This window comes from Theropithecus gelada, chromosome 2 (assembly GCF_003255815.1).
Source record: "Theropithecus gelada isolate Dixy chromosome 2, Tgel_1.0, whole genome shotgun sequence".
NCBI classification, from domain to species: Eukaryota; Metazoa; Chordata; class Mammalia; order Primates; family Cercopithecidae; genus Theropithecus; species Theropithecus gelada.
In genome coordinates, this window is record NC_037669.1 from 74,925,578 (window position 1) to 74,938,283 (window position 12,706).

Consider the following 12,706-nt stretch of genomic DNA (forward strand, 5'->3'; position numbering starts at 1 on the left):
TCTTCTCAGCACCACATCGCACTTATTCCAAAGCTGACCACATAGTTGGAAGTAAAGCACTCCTCAGCAAATGTAAAAGAAGAGAAATCATAACAAACTGTCTCTCAGACCACAGTGCAATCAAATTAGAACTCAGGATTAAGAAACTCATTCAAAACTGCACAATGACATGGAAACTGAACAACCTGCTCCTGAATAACTACTGGGTAAATAATGAAATGAAGGCAGAAATAAAGATGTTCTTTGAAACCAAGGAGAATGAAGACACAATGTACCAGAAACTCTGGGACACATTTAAAGCAGTGTGTAGAGGGAAATTTATAGCACTAAATGCCCACAAAAGAAAGCAGGAAAGATCTAAAATTGACACCCTAACATCACAATTAAAAGAACTAGAGAAGCAAGAGCAAACACATTCAAAAGTTAGCAGAAGCCAAGAAATAACTAAGATCAGAGCAGAACTGAAGGAGATGGAGACACAAAAATCCCTTCAAAAAATCAATGAATCCAGGAGCTGGTTTCTTGAAAAGATCAACAAAATTGATAGACTGCTAACAAGACTAATAAAGAAGAAAAGAGAGAAGAATCAAATAGATGCAATAAAAAATGATAAAGGGGATATCACCACTGATCCCACAGAAATACAAACTACCATCAGAGAATACTATAAACACCTCTATGCAAATAAACTAGAAAATCTAGAAGAAATGGACAAATTCCGGGACACATACACCCTCCCAAGACTAAACCAGAAAGCAGTTGAATTGCTGAATAGACCAATAACAGGCTCTGAAATTGAGGCAATAATTAATAGCCTACCAACCAAAAAAAGTCCAGGACCAGACGGATTCACAGCCAAATTCTACCAGAGGTTCTAAGAGGAGCTGGTTCCATTCCTTCTGAAACTATTCCAATCAATAGAAAATGAGGGAATCCTCCCTAACTCATTTTATGAGGCCATCATCATCCTGATACCAAAGCCTGGCAGAGATACAACAAAAAAAGGGAATTTTAGCCCAATATCCCCGATGAACACTGTTGCAAAAATCCTGAATAAAATATTGGCAAACTGAATCCAGCAGCACATCAAAAAGCTTATCCACCACGATCAAGTTGGCTTCATCCCTGGGATGCAAGGCTGGTTCAATGTATGCAAATCAATAAATGTAATCCATCCCATAAACAGAACCAAAGACAAAAACCACATGATTATCTCAATAGATGCAGAAAAGGCCTTTGACAAAATTTAACAGCTCTTCATGCTAAAAACTCTCGATAAACTAGGTATTGATGGAACATATCTCAAAATAATAAGAGCTGTTTATTACAAACCCACAGCCAGTATCATACCGAATGGGCAAAAACTGGAAGCATTCCCTTTGAAAACTGTCACAAGACAGGGATGCCCTCTCTCACCACTCCTATTCAGCATTGTGTTGGAATTTTTGGCCAGGGCAATCAGGCAAGAGAAAGAAATAAAGGTACTCAATTAGGAAAAGAGGAAGTCAAATTGTCCCTGTTTGAAGATGACATGATTGTATATTTATAAAACCCCATCGTCTCAGCCTAAAATCTCCTTAAGCTGATAAGCAACTTCAGCAAAGTCTCAGGATACAAAATCAATGTGCAAAAATCACCAGCATTCTTATATACCAAGAACAGAGAGCCAAATCATGAGTGAACTCCCATTCACAATTACTACAAAGAGAATAAAATACCTAGGAATCCAACTTACAAGGGATGTGAAAGACCTCTTCAAGGAAAACTACAAATCACTGCTCAATGAAATAAAAGAGGACACAAACAAATGGAAGAACATTCCATGCTCATGGATAGGAAGAATCAATATCATGAAAATGGCCACACGGCCCAAGGTAATTTATAGATTCAATGCCATCCCCATCAAGCTACCAATGACTTTCTTCACAGAATTGGAAAAAACTAGTTTAAAGTTCATATGGAACCGAAAAAGAGCCTGCATTGCCAAGACAATCCTAAGCCAAAAGAACAAAGCTGGAGGTATCATGCTACCTGACTTCAAACTATACTACAAGACTATAGTAACCAAAACAGAATGGTACTGGTACCAAAACAGAGAGATACACCAATGGAACAGACAAGAGGCCTCAGAAATAACACCACACATCTGACCTTTGACAAACCTGACAAAAACAAGCAATGGGGAAGGAGTCCCTATTTAATAAATGGTGCTGGGAAAACTGGCCAGCCATATGTAGAAAGCTGAAACTGGATCCCTTCCTTACACCTTATACAAAAATTAATTCAAGATGGATTAAAGACTCAAATGTTAGACCTAAAACCGTAAAAACCCTAGAAGAAAACCTAGGCAATTCCATTCAGGACATAGGCGTGAGCAAGGACTTCATGATTAAAACACTAAAAGCAATGGCAACAAAAACCAAAATTGACAAATGGGATCTAATTAAACTAAAGAGCTTCTGCACAGCAAAAGAAACTCCCATCAGAGTGAACAGGCAACCTATAGAATGGGAGAAAGTTTTTGCAATCTACCCATCTGACAAAGAGCTAATATCCAGAATCTACAAAGAACTTAAACAAATTTACAAGAAAAAATCAAACAGCCCCATCAAAAAGTGGGCAAAGGATATGAACAGACACTTCTCAAAAGAAGACATTTATGCAGCCAACAGACACATGACAAAATGCTCATCATTACTGGCCATCAGAGAAATGCAAATCAAAACCACAGTGAGATACCATCTCACACCATTCAGAATGGTGATCATTAAAAAGTCAGGAAAAAACAGGTGCTGGAGAGGATGTGGAGAAATAGGAACACTTTTACACTGTTCGTGAGACTGTAAACTAGTTCAACCATTGTGGAAGACAGTGTGACGATTCCTCAATGATCTAGAACTAGAAATACCATTTGACCCAGCCATCCCATTACTGAGTATATACCCAAAGGATTATAAATCATGCTGCTATAAAGACACGTGCACACGTATGTTTATTGCGGCACTATTCACAATAGCAAAGACTTGGAACCACCCCAAATGTCCATCAATGATAGACTGGATAGAGAAAATGTGGCACATATACACCATGGAATACTATGCAGGCATACGCAGGCATAAAAAAAGATGAGTTCATGTCCTTTGTAGGGACATGGATGAAGCTGGAAACCATCATTCTGAGCAAACTATCGCAAGGATAGAAGACCAAATACCGCACGTTCTCATTTATAGGTGGGAATTGAACAATGAGAACACTCGGACACAGGGCGGGGAACATCACACACCAGGACCTGTTGTGGGGTGGGGGAAGTGGGAGGAATAACATTAGGAGAAATACCTAATGTAAATGGCGAGTTAATGGGTGCAGCACACCAACATGGCACATGTATACATATGTAACAAACCTGCGTGTTGTGCACATGTACCCTAGAACTTAAAGTATAATAATAAAAAAAATGTGGCACATATACACCTTGGAATACTATGCAGCCATAAAAAAGGATGAGTTCATGTCCTTTGTAGCGACATGGGTGAGGCTAGAAACCATCATTCTCAGCAAACTATCGCAAGGGACAGAAAACCAGACACCACATGTTGTCACTCATAGGTGGTTATTGAGCAATGAGAATGCTTGGACACAGGGTGGGGAACATCATACACCAGGGCCTGTTGTGGGGTTGGGGGTTGGGGAGGGATAGCATTAGGAGAAATACCTAATGTAAATGACAAGTTAATGGGTGCAGCAAACCAACACGGCACATTAATACATATGTAACAAACCTGCATGTTGTGCACCTGTACCCTAGATCTTAAAGTATTTTTTAAAAAAAGTGACATGAGCTAAGAGCAGGTGGACTTCTATATCTTCCATAAAGCAATTTTTTCATTCATTCATTTGTTCGTTCAAAAAATGTTGAGCATGAACTGTTTGCTAAGCCTGCACTATGATCTGGGAATATAAAGATGAATAAAACACACTTTTTGTCCTTAAGGTCTTACATTTTTGTAGAGGGAGATTGATACTTACAAAGTGATATGAGAGTTTCATGAACAGAAATTGATTTAGTAGTCTAAAAGAAAATTGAGATAGCTTATAAAGATACATAAAATATGGCCTGAATTACATTATAATAATATAACAGCACAAGTTTATGTAATATTTCTATCCTTCCTAAGCACTTTGTATGAATTAACTTATTTAATTCCCTTAAAGCCCTACAAGTGCCATTATTTTCTTCATTTTACAGAAAATACATATGAGGCATAGAAAGGTTAAGTACTGTGTTAGTCTGGGTTCTCCAAGGAAACAGAATCAATTGTGTGTGTGTGTGTGTGTGTGTGTGTGTATAGGAGCCAATTTCTTAAACTGTGCAGTGAAGGCCCACAGGCTAGAGACCCAGGGAAGAGATGTGCTTGAGTGTGAAGGCAGTCTGGAGGCAGGATTCATTCTTCCTCAAGGGACTTCAGTCTTTTTCTCTTAAAGCCTTCAACTGATTGCATAAGGGCCACCTCCATTATGGAAAGTAATCTGTTTTTCCTAAAGTCTATAGATTTCTGTGTTAATCACATCTAAAAAATAACCTTCACAACAAAACCGAGACTGGTGTTTGACCAAAAACTGGATACTATGACCTAGCCAACTTGATGCATAAAATTAACCATCACAGTTCACCCTTTGCCGACTTTGTACCCACACACATCTTCTCAAACCAGACTTACTCCCCAAATAAAGACAACAACAAGGTCATACTTCTGCTTAACATGATACAAATGTCCTGTATACAACTGAAAATCCACTAACCATTTCCCCTTGGGGAAGAGGATGCAATGTCCTTGAGTAATATTTACTCTTCTCCTTGATATCCTGTAACTTAAATACTATGGTATAAAGTTAACAGTACTTAAATACTATGGTATAAAGTTAACAGTACTTAAATACTGTAATACAAAGTCAATATAGCTTATGTTGTATGACAAGGGGATAAAAGGAAGAAAACAAAGATACTTGAATATGTGTATATATTATGTATATATGTGTGTGTGTGTACATCCTCTCATTCTCCAGGGTCTCTCCAGGAGGGCTGTCTTCCACCAAGCTTGCCTGCACATATTTCTATATATACACATACACACACACACACACACACACACACAATATATATATATATATATATATATATATACACACACACACACACACACCTAGGTACATACACACACATTCGTAATAAAATGAGGAAATATTTATAACAATTACAGACCTCCTTTCTGCAGTAAGTCAAATAGTCATAGCTGGTCTTTACCTTCTTTCACTACCCCTTCCATATTCCCTTTGCTCTCAGCAAGCACCTCAGCTGGTCATGATTCTATTCTTAAAGATTAGAATAAATTTACAATTCCATTACTGAAGGATCTGGGACATTACTAGTCCTGCCTGAATTGGGCTGGTATAGTTTTCCATTGACTTTAATCACAGGGCATGGTAGTGTTAGGAGACACCCTAAGAGAGCTCCTGTACTCCAGCAATACCCTTTCTTACCTTCAATGTGGAGTAGCAGTCCAATTTCTCCCTGGTAATCAGGATCAATCACCCCAGCCATCACACCCACTCTCTTCTTTGCTCATTGATTCAGAGCCATGAGGAGCCCAAAGTGTCAGAGCAGCAGTCTTAAATTCCAGGTCAATGGATTAATTTTTGTTTCTCCTGGTGGAGCTATTCCTCCTTTTAGAATAAGGCTTCTAGAATGGCAGAGAATAAGGTCTCAGGGACAGAAAATAAAACTTTTGGTAGTGGATCACTAGGGGTCTTTGCCAGTAGACCACCCCTTGATTCCTGGACCCATGAATGCTAGCTATGGGAGAAGTAACACCATATATTGGATACTGATTCAGAGCATATACTGCCTCCTGGAGCACTTTGCCCCAGACCTTCACTGTAGCTGGCTCTGTAATTGAGTCTTCAAAAGGCTATTCCATCATTCTATCAAGCCAGCTACTTCAGGATGGTGAGAAATATGGTAAGATTAGTGAATCCCATGAGCCACACTTCATTTGCTGTGAAGTGAGTTGCTTGATCAGAAGCAATTGTAGAATACCATGAGGCTGGATAGGCATTCTGCTAGTCTACAGATGCTAGTTCTGGCAGAAGCATTGCATTTAGGAAAGGCAAATGTGTATCCAGAATAAGTGTCTATCCCAGTAAGGACAAAATGCTGCTCTTTCCATGGTGGAAGGGGTCCACTGTAATCAACCTGCCACCAGGTAGCTGGCTGATCATGCTGGGAAAAATGCTGCCATCTTGGGGACTTAGTGGTGGTCTCTGTTGCTGGCAGAGGTTACAATCACACAGGTAGTAAGGGAATGTGGTTCCAAAGTCATGTCTTAACTGTTATGCCTTAGCTGGCCTGTTACAGTGAGAAGTGGACCAAAAAGCAGGCACAAAAAATAAAGTCCCCCATCCAAAGTTTCATGTGTTCAAGATGAAGTACTGAATAAGATTGAGGAAACCTGACTTTGATTACAAGTCAGTCAGAAACTTCTTATACTTCTTGGGAAGCTTCCTTTCTCCTTCTGTGCCTCATCTGTAAAAATCATGGTCTTGATTTAAATCATGGATCTTGAATAAGAAATACTATTTGACCCAGCAATCCCATTACTGGGTATATACCCAAAGGATTATAAATCATTCTACTATAAAGACACATACACACGTATGTTTACTGCAGCACTGTTCACAATAGCAAAGATTTGGAACCCACACAAATGCCCATCAATGATAGACTGGATAAAGAAAATGTGGCATATATACACCATGGAATACTATGCAGCCATAAAAAAGGATGAGTTAATGTCCTTTGCAGGGACATGGATGAAGCTGAAAACCACCATTCTCAGCAAACTAACACAGGAACAGAAAACTAAACACTGCATGTTCTCACTCATAAGTGGGAGTTGAACAATGAGAACACATGGACATAGGGAGAGGAACATCACATACCAGGGCCTGTCAAGGGCTGGGGGGCTAGGGGAGGGATAGCGTTAAGAGAAATACCTAATGTAGATGACGTGTTGGTGGGTGTAGCAAACCACCATGTCACATGCAGACCTTGTAACAAACCTGCACATTCTGCACATGTATCCCAGAACTTAAAGGGTGGGGAGGGGGGGGGAAGCTAACTTAAAAAAAAAAAAAGAATGATCTGGCAGTGGGATTCAAAGACCTCTGAGGGGGTAATTAGAGAGACCAAACAGGTGAATTTCTGAGTGTCTTCCCCTGGCCATCCTACCAAGAGAAACTTAACTTTCATCTAGTTTCATCTATTAGAGTTTGAAGACCTCTAGACTAGAAGATTGAGACCTTTTTTTTTTTAATATTATAGAGAAATGAGACTGAGATTTGATCAACATTACTATATTACAAGTTCCTGTCCTTATGAGTGTTCAACCTAGAAACTGTTTTCAGTTACTTATGGCTTAGTGGCTTAACACAACCATGTATTTTCTTACAATTCTGTCAGTTGACTAGGGGGTCTTTTCCCCAACATAGTGTTGACTGGAATACCTCATTAAGTTTCAGTCAACTGGTGGCTAGGCTTGGCTGTGATCCTTAAGCCCTTCCCTCACATATCTGAGGTCTCAGTGCTTGCTGATTAGGAAGGCTTTGTTCTTCACCTCCTGTTCTCTCATCTTCTAGGGCCTCTCCATGAGGCCCCTCTTTCACCAGGCTAACCTGTACTTGGGTAGCATGGTGACCCCTTTAGGTAGCATTTCTGCCATATTCGATTGGTCAATGAAAATCACAACAATCCAGATTCAAAGAGAAAAGAGACAGACCCCCACCTCTTGGTGGAGGAAGCTGCGTGTATATACAGGGAGGAGAGGAATTATTGGTGGCTTCACTTTGTTTCCATTGATTTTTCTCTATTGTTTCTGTCTTCTCTATTTCATTAATTTCTGCGCAAATCTTTGCTATTAATATTTCCTTTCTTCTATTCGCTTGGAATTAGCTTACTCTTCTTTTTCTAGTACCTTAAGTTTGAAGGTTATGTTATAGAGATCAAGACTTTCTTCTCTTCTAATGTAGGCATTTACAGCTATTAATTTCCCTCCAAGCACTATTTTACCTGCATCCTGTGAGTTTTGATGTGTTGTGTTTTCATTGTTATTCATCACAAAATATTTTCTAATTTCCTTTGTGATTTCTTCCTTCATCTATTGGTTATTTAGGTATGTGTTGTCTAATTTTCACATATTTGTGAATTTCCCAAATTTCTTTTCATTAATGATTTCTCATTTTATTTTCTTGTGGTTACAGAATATTCTTAGTATGATTTCAGTCATTTTACATTCATCGAGAATTGTTTTATGGCCTAGATATGGCCTATCCTAGAGACTGTTCCATGTGTAATTGAGGAGAATGTGTATTCTGCTATTGTTGGTGGAATGTTTTATAGATTTCTGTTATGTCTAATTGGTTGATAGTATTGTTAAAGTTTTCTTTTTCCTTGTTGATCTCCTGTCTAGTTGTTCTATACATTATCGAAAGTGGAGTATTAAAGTTCTATTATTGTTGAATTGTCTATTTCTTCCTTCACTTCTGTTAGTTTTACTTCTTATGCTTTGAGGTTCAATTTTAGATTAAAAAATGTTTATCTTTCTGTATGACTGGCCCTTTTGCCATCATAAAATATCCCTTTTTATCTCAGAACTTTTTGTTATTATATTTTTGAGATGGAGACTTGCTTTGTCGCTCAAGCTGGAGTGCAGGGGCGTGATCTTGGCTCACTGCAACCTCCACCTCCTGGGTTCAAGTGATTCTCCTGCCTCAGCCTTCTGAGTAGCTGGGATTACAGGTGCCCAACACCACACCCGGCTAATTTTTATGTGTGTGTATTTTTAGTAGAGACGGGGTTTCACCATGTTGGTCAGGCTGGTCTCAAACTCCTGACCTCAAGTGATCCACCTGCCTTGGCCTCCCGAAGCGCTGGGATTACAGATGTGAGCCACCGCACCTGGCCTCTCAAAACTTTTTATTCTAAAGTTTATCTTAACACTTTTTGTTCCAAAGTGTGTTTGTCTAATATTAATGCAGTTTTTAAAATGGTTGCTCTTTAAATAATACATCTTTGTCTATCCTTTTACTTTCTCTGCATTGTGTCTTTGAATTTAAAGCGTGTCTCTTGTAGAGGTATATAGTTGGATCTTGTTTTTTATCCATGTCTGCTTTTCAAATGAATTGCTTAATGCATTTCACATTTACTGTTACTACTGTCTAGTTGGCTTTGTGTCCGCCATTTTGCTTTTTATTTTCTATATGGCTCATGTCTTTTTTGTTCCTCTGTTCCTCCTTTACTACTTTCTTTTGCATTAAGTATTTTCTTATAAACATTTTAATTCCTTTAATGATATTTTCACTTTTTATTTTTAAGTTATTTTCTTAATAGTTGCTCTGGCGCTTACTACACACATTTTAAATAATCAGAATTGACTTAGATTTATACAAACTTAATTCCAGTGAGATACATAAACACTACTTTGATATAGTTCTATTCTGTTTTCCCCCTTTTAAGTCATTATTGTTATGTGTATTATATTCATATATGTTGCAAACTCTATATTTTTGTAATTATTGCTTTATATAATTTTATGTCTATTAAGGAAACTGAGCCTGGGAAACATAGCAAGTCCTCATCTTTACAAAAACAAACAAACAAACAACCAACCATCAAAAAAATTAGCCAGGCATGGTGGCACATGCTTGTGGTCGCAACTACTTGGGAAACTGAGGTGTGAGGATCACTTGAGCCCAGGAGGTCAAGGCTGTAGTGAGCTGTGTTCATGCCACTGTACTTCAACCTAAGCAACAGAGCAAGATCCTGTCTCCAAAAAAAAAAAAAAAAGAAAAAAAGAAAAAAGAAAAAAGAAAAGAAAAAGAAAGAAAAGAAAAAGAAAACAGAGAAGACAGGAGAGTACATACTTATTTGTAGAGTTTTCTTTTAATATTAATCATCCTATCTGCCATTTCTTGTTCTTTTCATTTATTTCTGTGGATTCAAGTTACTGTTTGGTGTCATTCCTTTTCTTCAATACAGCTTTGCTCTTACCCACCATCTTTGTGCTCTTATTGTCAAATATTCTACACTTCTATGTTACAAGCCTGTAGCAATACAATTATATACATATGTTTTATGCAAGTGCTTTGTAAATCAGTTATTATAAGAGAAAGGAGAAGAAATTCATACTATCTTTTATAATAACATATTTACTTTTACCAGTGTACTTGTTTTTTGTTTTGTTTTTCATGTGGATTTGAAGTAGCATCTGGGATTACTTTGTTTCAGCCTAAAGAACTTCCATTAGTATTTCCTGTAAGAGGAATTCCTGACAATCTTTGGAGAAAATCTATCTCAAATTGTTACAGAATTCAATAAAGCCACACACTGGACTAGAAGCATATCAACTCTACCCACCACCAACAGATGGCATTAGAGGGTCCATCAATAGCATCATCAGTACACTTATGATGACCTTGCTTGCAGCCATAACTGTTAAGTAGAGGGAATTTCAATGATGCTGAGGCGAGTGCAAAGCAAGCCTTCTGGGGAAAGATCCTAGGGTCAGAGGAAGGGAAACTCTCAAGCATGGGCCAAGGCTGCAGAGCTGTCAAAGGGGTTCCCTTGGTTGATATGATCCACAAAGCAGAGGAAAGGAGGCTTACAGCTCTGGCTCCTTCCCAAGACAAAGAAAATATTCCCAATTATACTGAGGCAGCTTGAAAATAGGTCATATCTACTGTCTCAGTTATTTTGCAGTGACCCTGTAATCTAAACCAGCTTCCTTGCTCTCTATTTAATTTGGAAAAATCATTAAAACAAAACAGAACAAAAGCCCAATTAGGAAGGACCTGCTACGTAACAGATAATTATTGCTTTTTCAGAAAATGAGTATCTTTGGCTATACCTGGATTGGGAGAGGCAGTGCCAAACACCCTGGGTCTGGTACTATGCTGGACATCATCAACAATTTCTCACTAATGTCTCATGAAAACAATGCTGTGAGTCAGATGTTATTATCTTCTGTTTATAGAAGCAGAATCTGGAGCCCTGAGAATTTAAGTAACTGGCCCAGGTCCCAAAGCTAGTAAGTGGAAGAGAGTTGAAATGTGGGTCTTTGTGTCCCAGATCTCGTGACAGTTGTAAGGGTCAAAACAGTAAATTTTAGATTGTGAGAGCTCCTTTTAGCCCCTGGTTCAGCTAGGACCATTTTTCTTAACATCCCAACTTTCTGCCCGCACCCAGTTTATGTTCTGGTTAACTCTTGTGTGTGTAGACTGATGCCCTAATGTAAGTACATTCTATTGATTCAATGGTTTGTAAATTTTAGCAAAATAATGATTGCTTTTTAGTCTTCTCACTGGTTCAAAGGAACACATGGTGCCACATTTTTCTTCTCAGTAGTAAAAGCTTAAACTAGGATTTGTTTGTGTGTAAAGTTGTCTTGCAGGTCATGATACGCTGAATGCTTTTATGAGAGCATTACAATAGAAGCTAATTAGATACCTGGTTGCTGGGTTAAAAAATGCCAGTCTGGCTGCCAGGAGATCTTTGTTGCATTTCTATTTCTACCATGAACCATTGCATGACCTAGAGCAAGTCATTTCTCCATCTGGAAAAAGAGAGGGTTTTATTTGATACTGCTAAGTTTCCATTGCCTCAGTACTAAGACTTTGTTGTGGCTTCATCAGATCCCTAGAGGTTGGGAGAAGAGCAACTTGACAGACCTGGGAGCTTGTTACTTGTCCCACCATCTCTCCAGCTATACTACACTACAGGACACACTAGCCAATTGCCCAGACACTTGCCTATCTAACTTCTTCTTTCCCACCCAACTTGTCCATTCCCATTTGAAGCCTCATACATTATTACTCTCTGAGTCTTTTGGTTTCTGAATTCATGAAGTCACTTTTTTGGTACCACTTTTTCCCTGAAACATTAATATAATGGTCACATTTGCTGCCTTATGTTGAGCCCCACTATATCCTTGTTATGTTCTGAATGCCTACTATGTGAACTGCTAAAACAATTTTGCATGGACAGTCTCATTTAACCCTCACAACATGCCCTTAAGGAGGGGTACCATTGTAATCCCCATTGTAGAAATGAAGAAAATGAAGGCTGGAGAAGGTAAGAGGCAAAACTAACATTGGAACCTAGGATCTAACACCAGCACCTGTGCTGTTAGCCTTCAGGGCACCCCGCCCCCCATGATAAATGAAAGACTGGAAAGCATCAGCACCATTCACCTGGAGTGAGTCTTGAGGGTGAGGCTCGTCTTCCCAAACTGTGTGTCCACTTTCCAATGGGGAAGGAATGAAGTGAATATTAGAAAATCACAACAATGTCCAGTCTAAAGGTTTTAGGTAAAATTGCTAAAAATAATTTGTGTCCATACAGGAAGTTATCAGTAGTTCGTAGCTAAGAGCTATTTATGAAGGTAGGGGGCCAGAACATAAAAAGGGTCACTATGGTGTTCCCAAAGGCAGGTAGGAAAGATAGGACCTTCCCACTGAGTTGGAGGATCTGAGAATTTAGACCAACAGTTCAAGCTTTTGGCTACTACGTCTCCTGTCACAATTACACCCAGCTGAGTTATATGCTCAAGCAAGTTCCTTCAAAATGGCTTCAAGGACTATTCCATCTGGGAAGTTC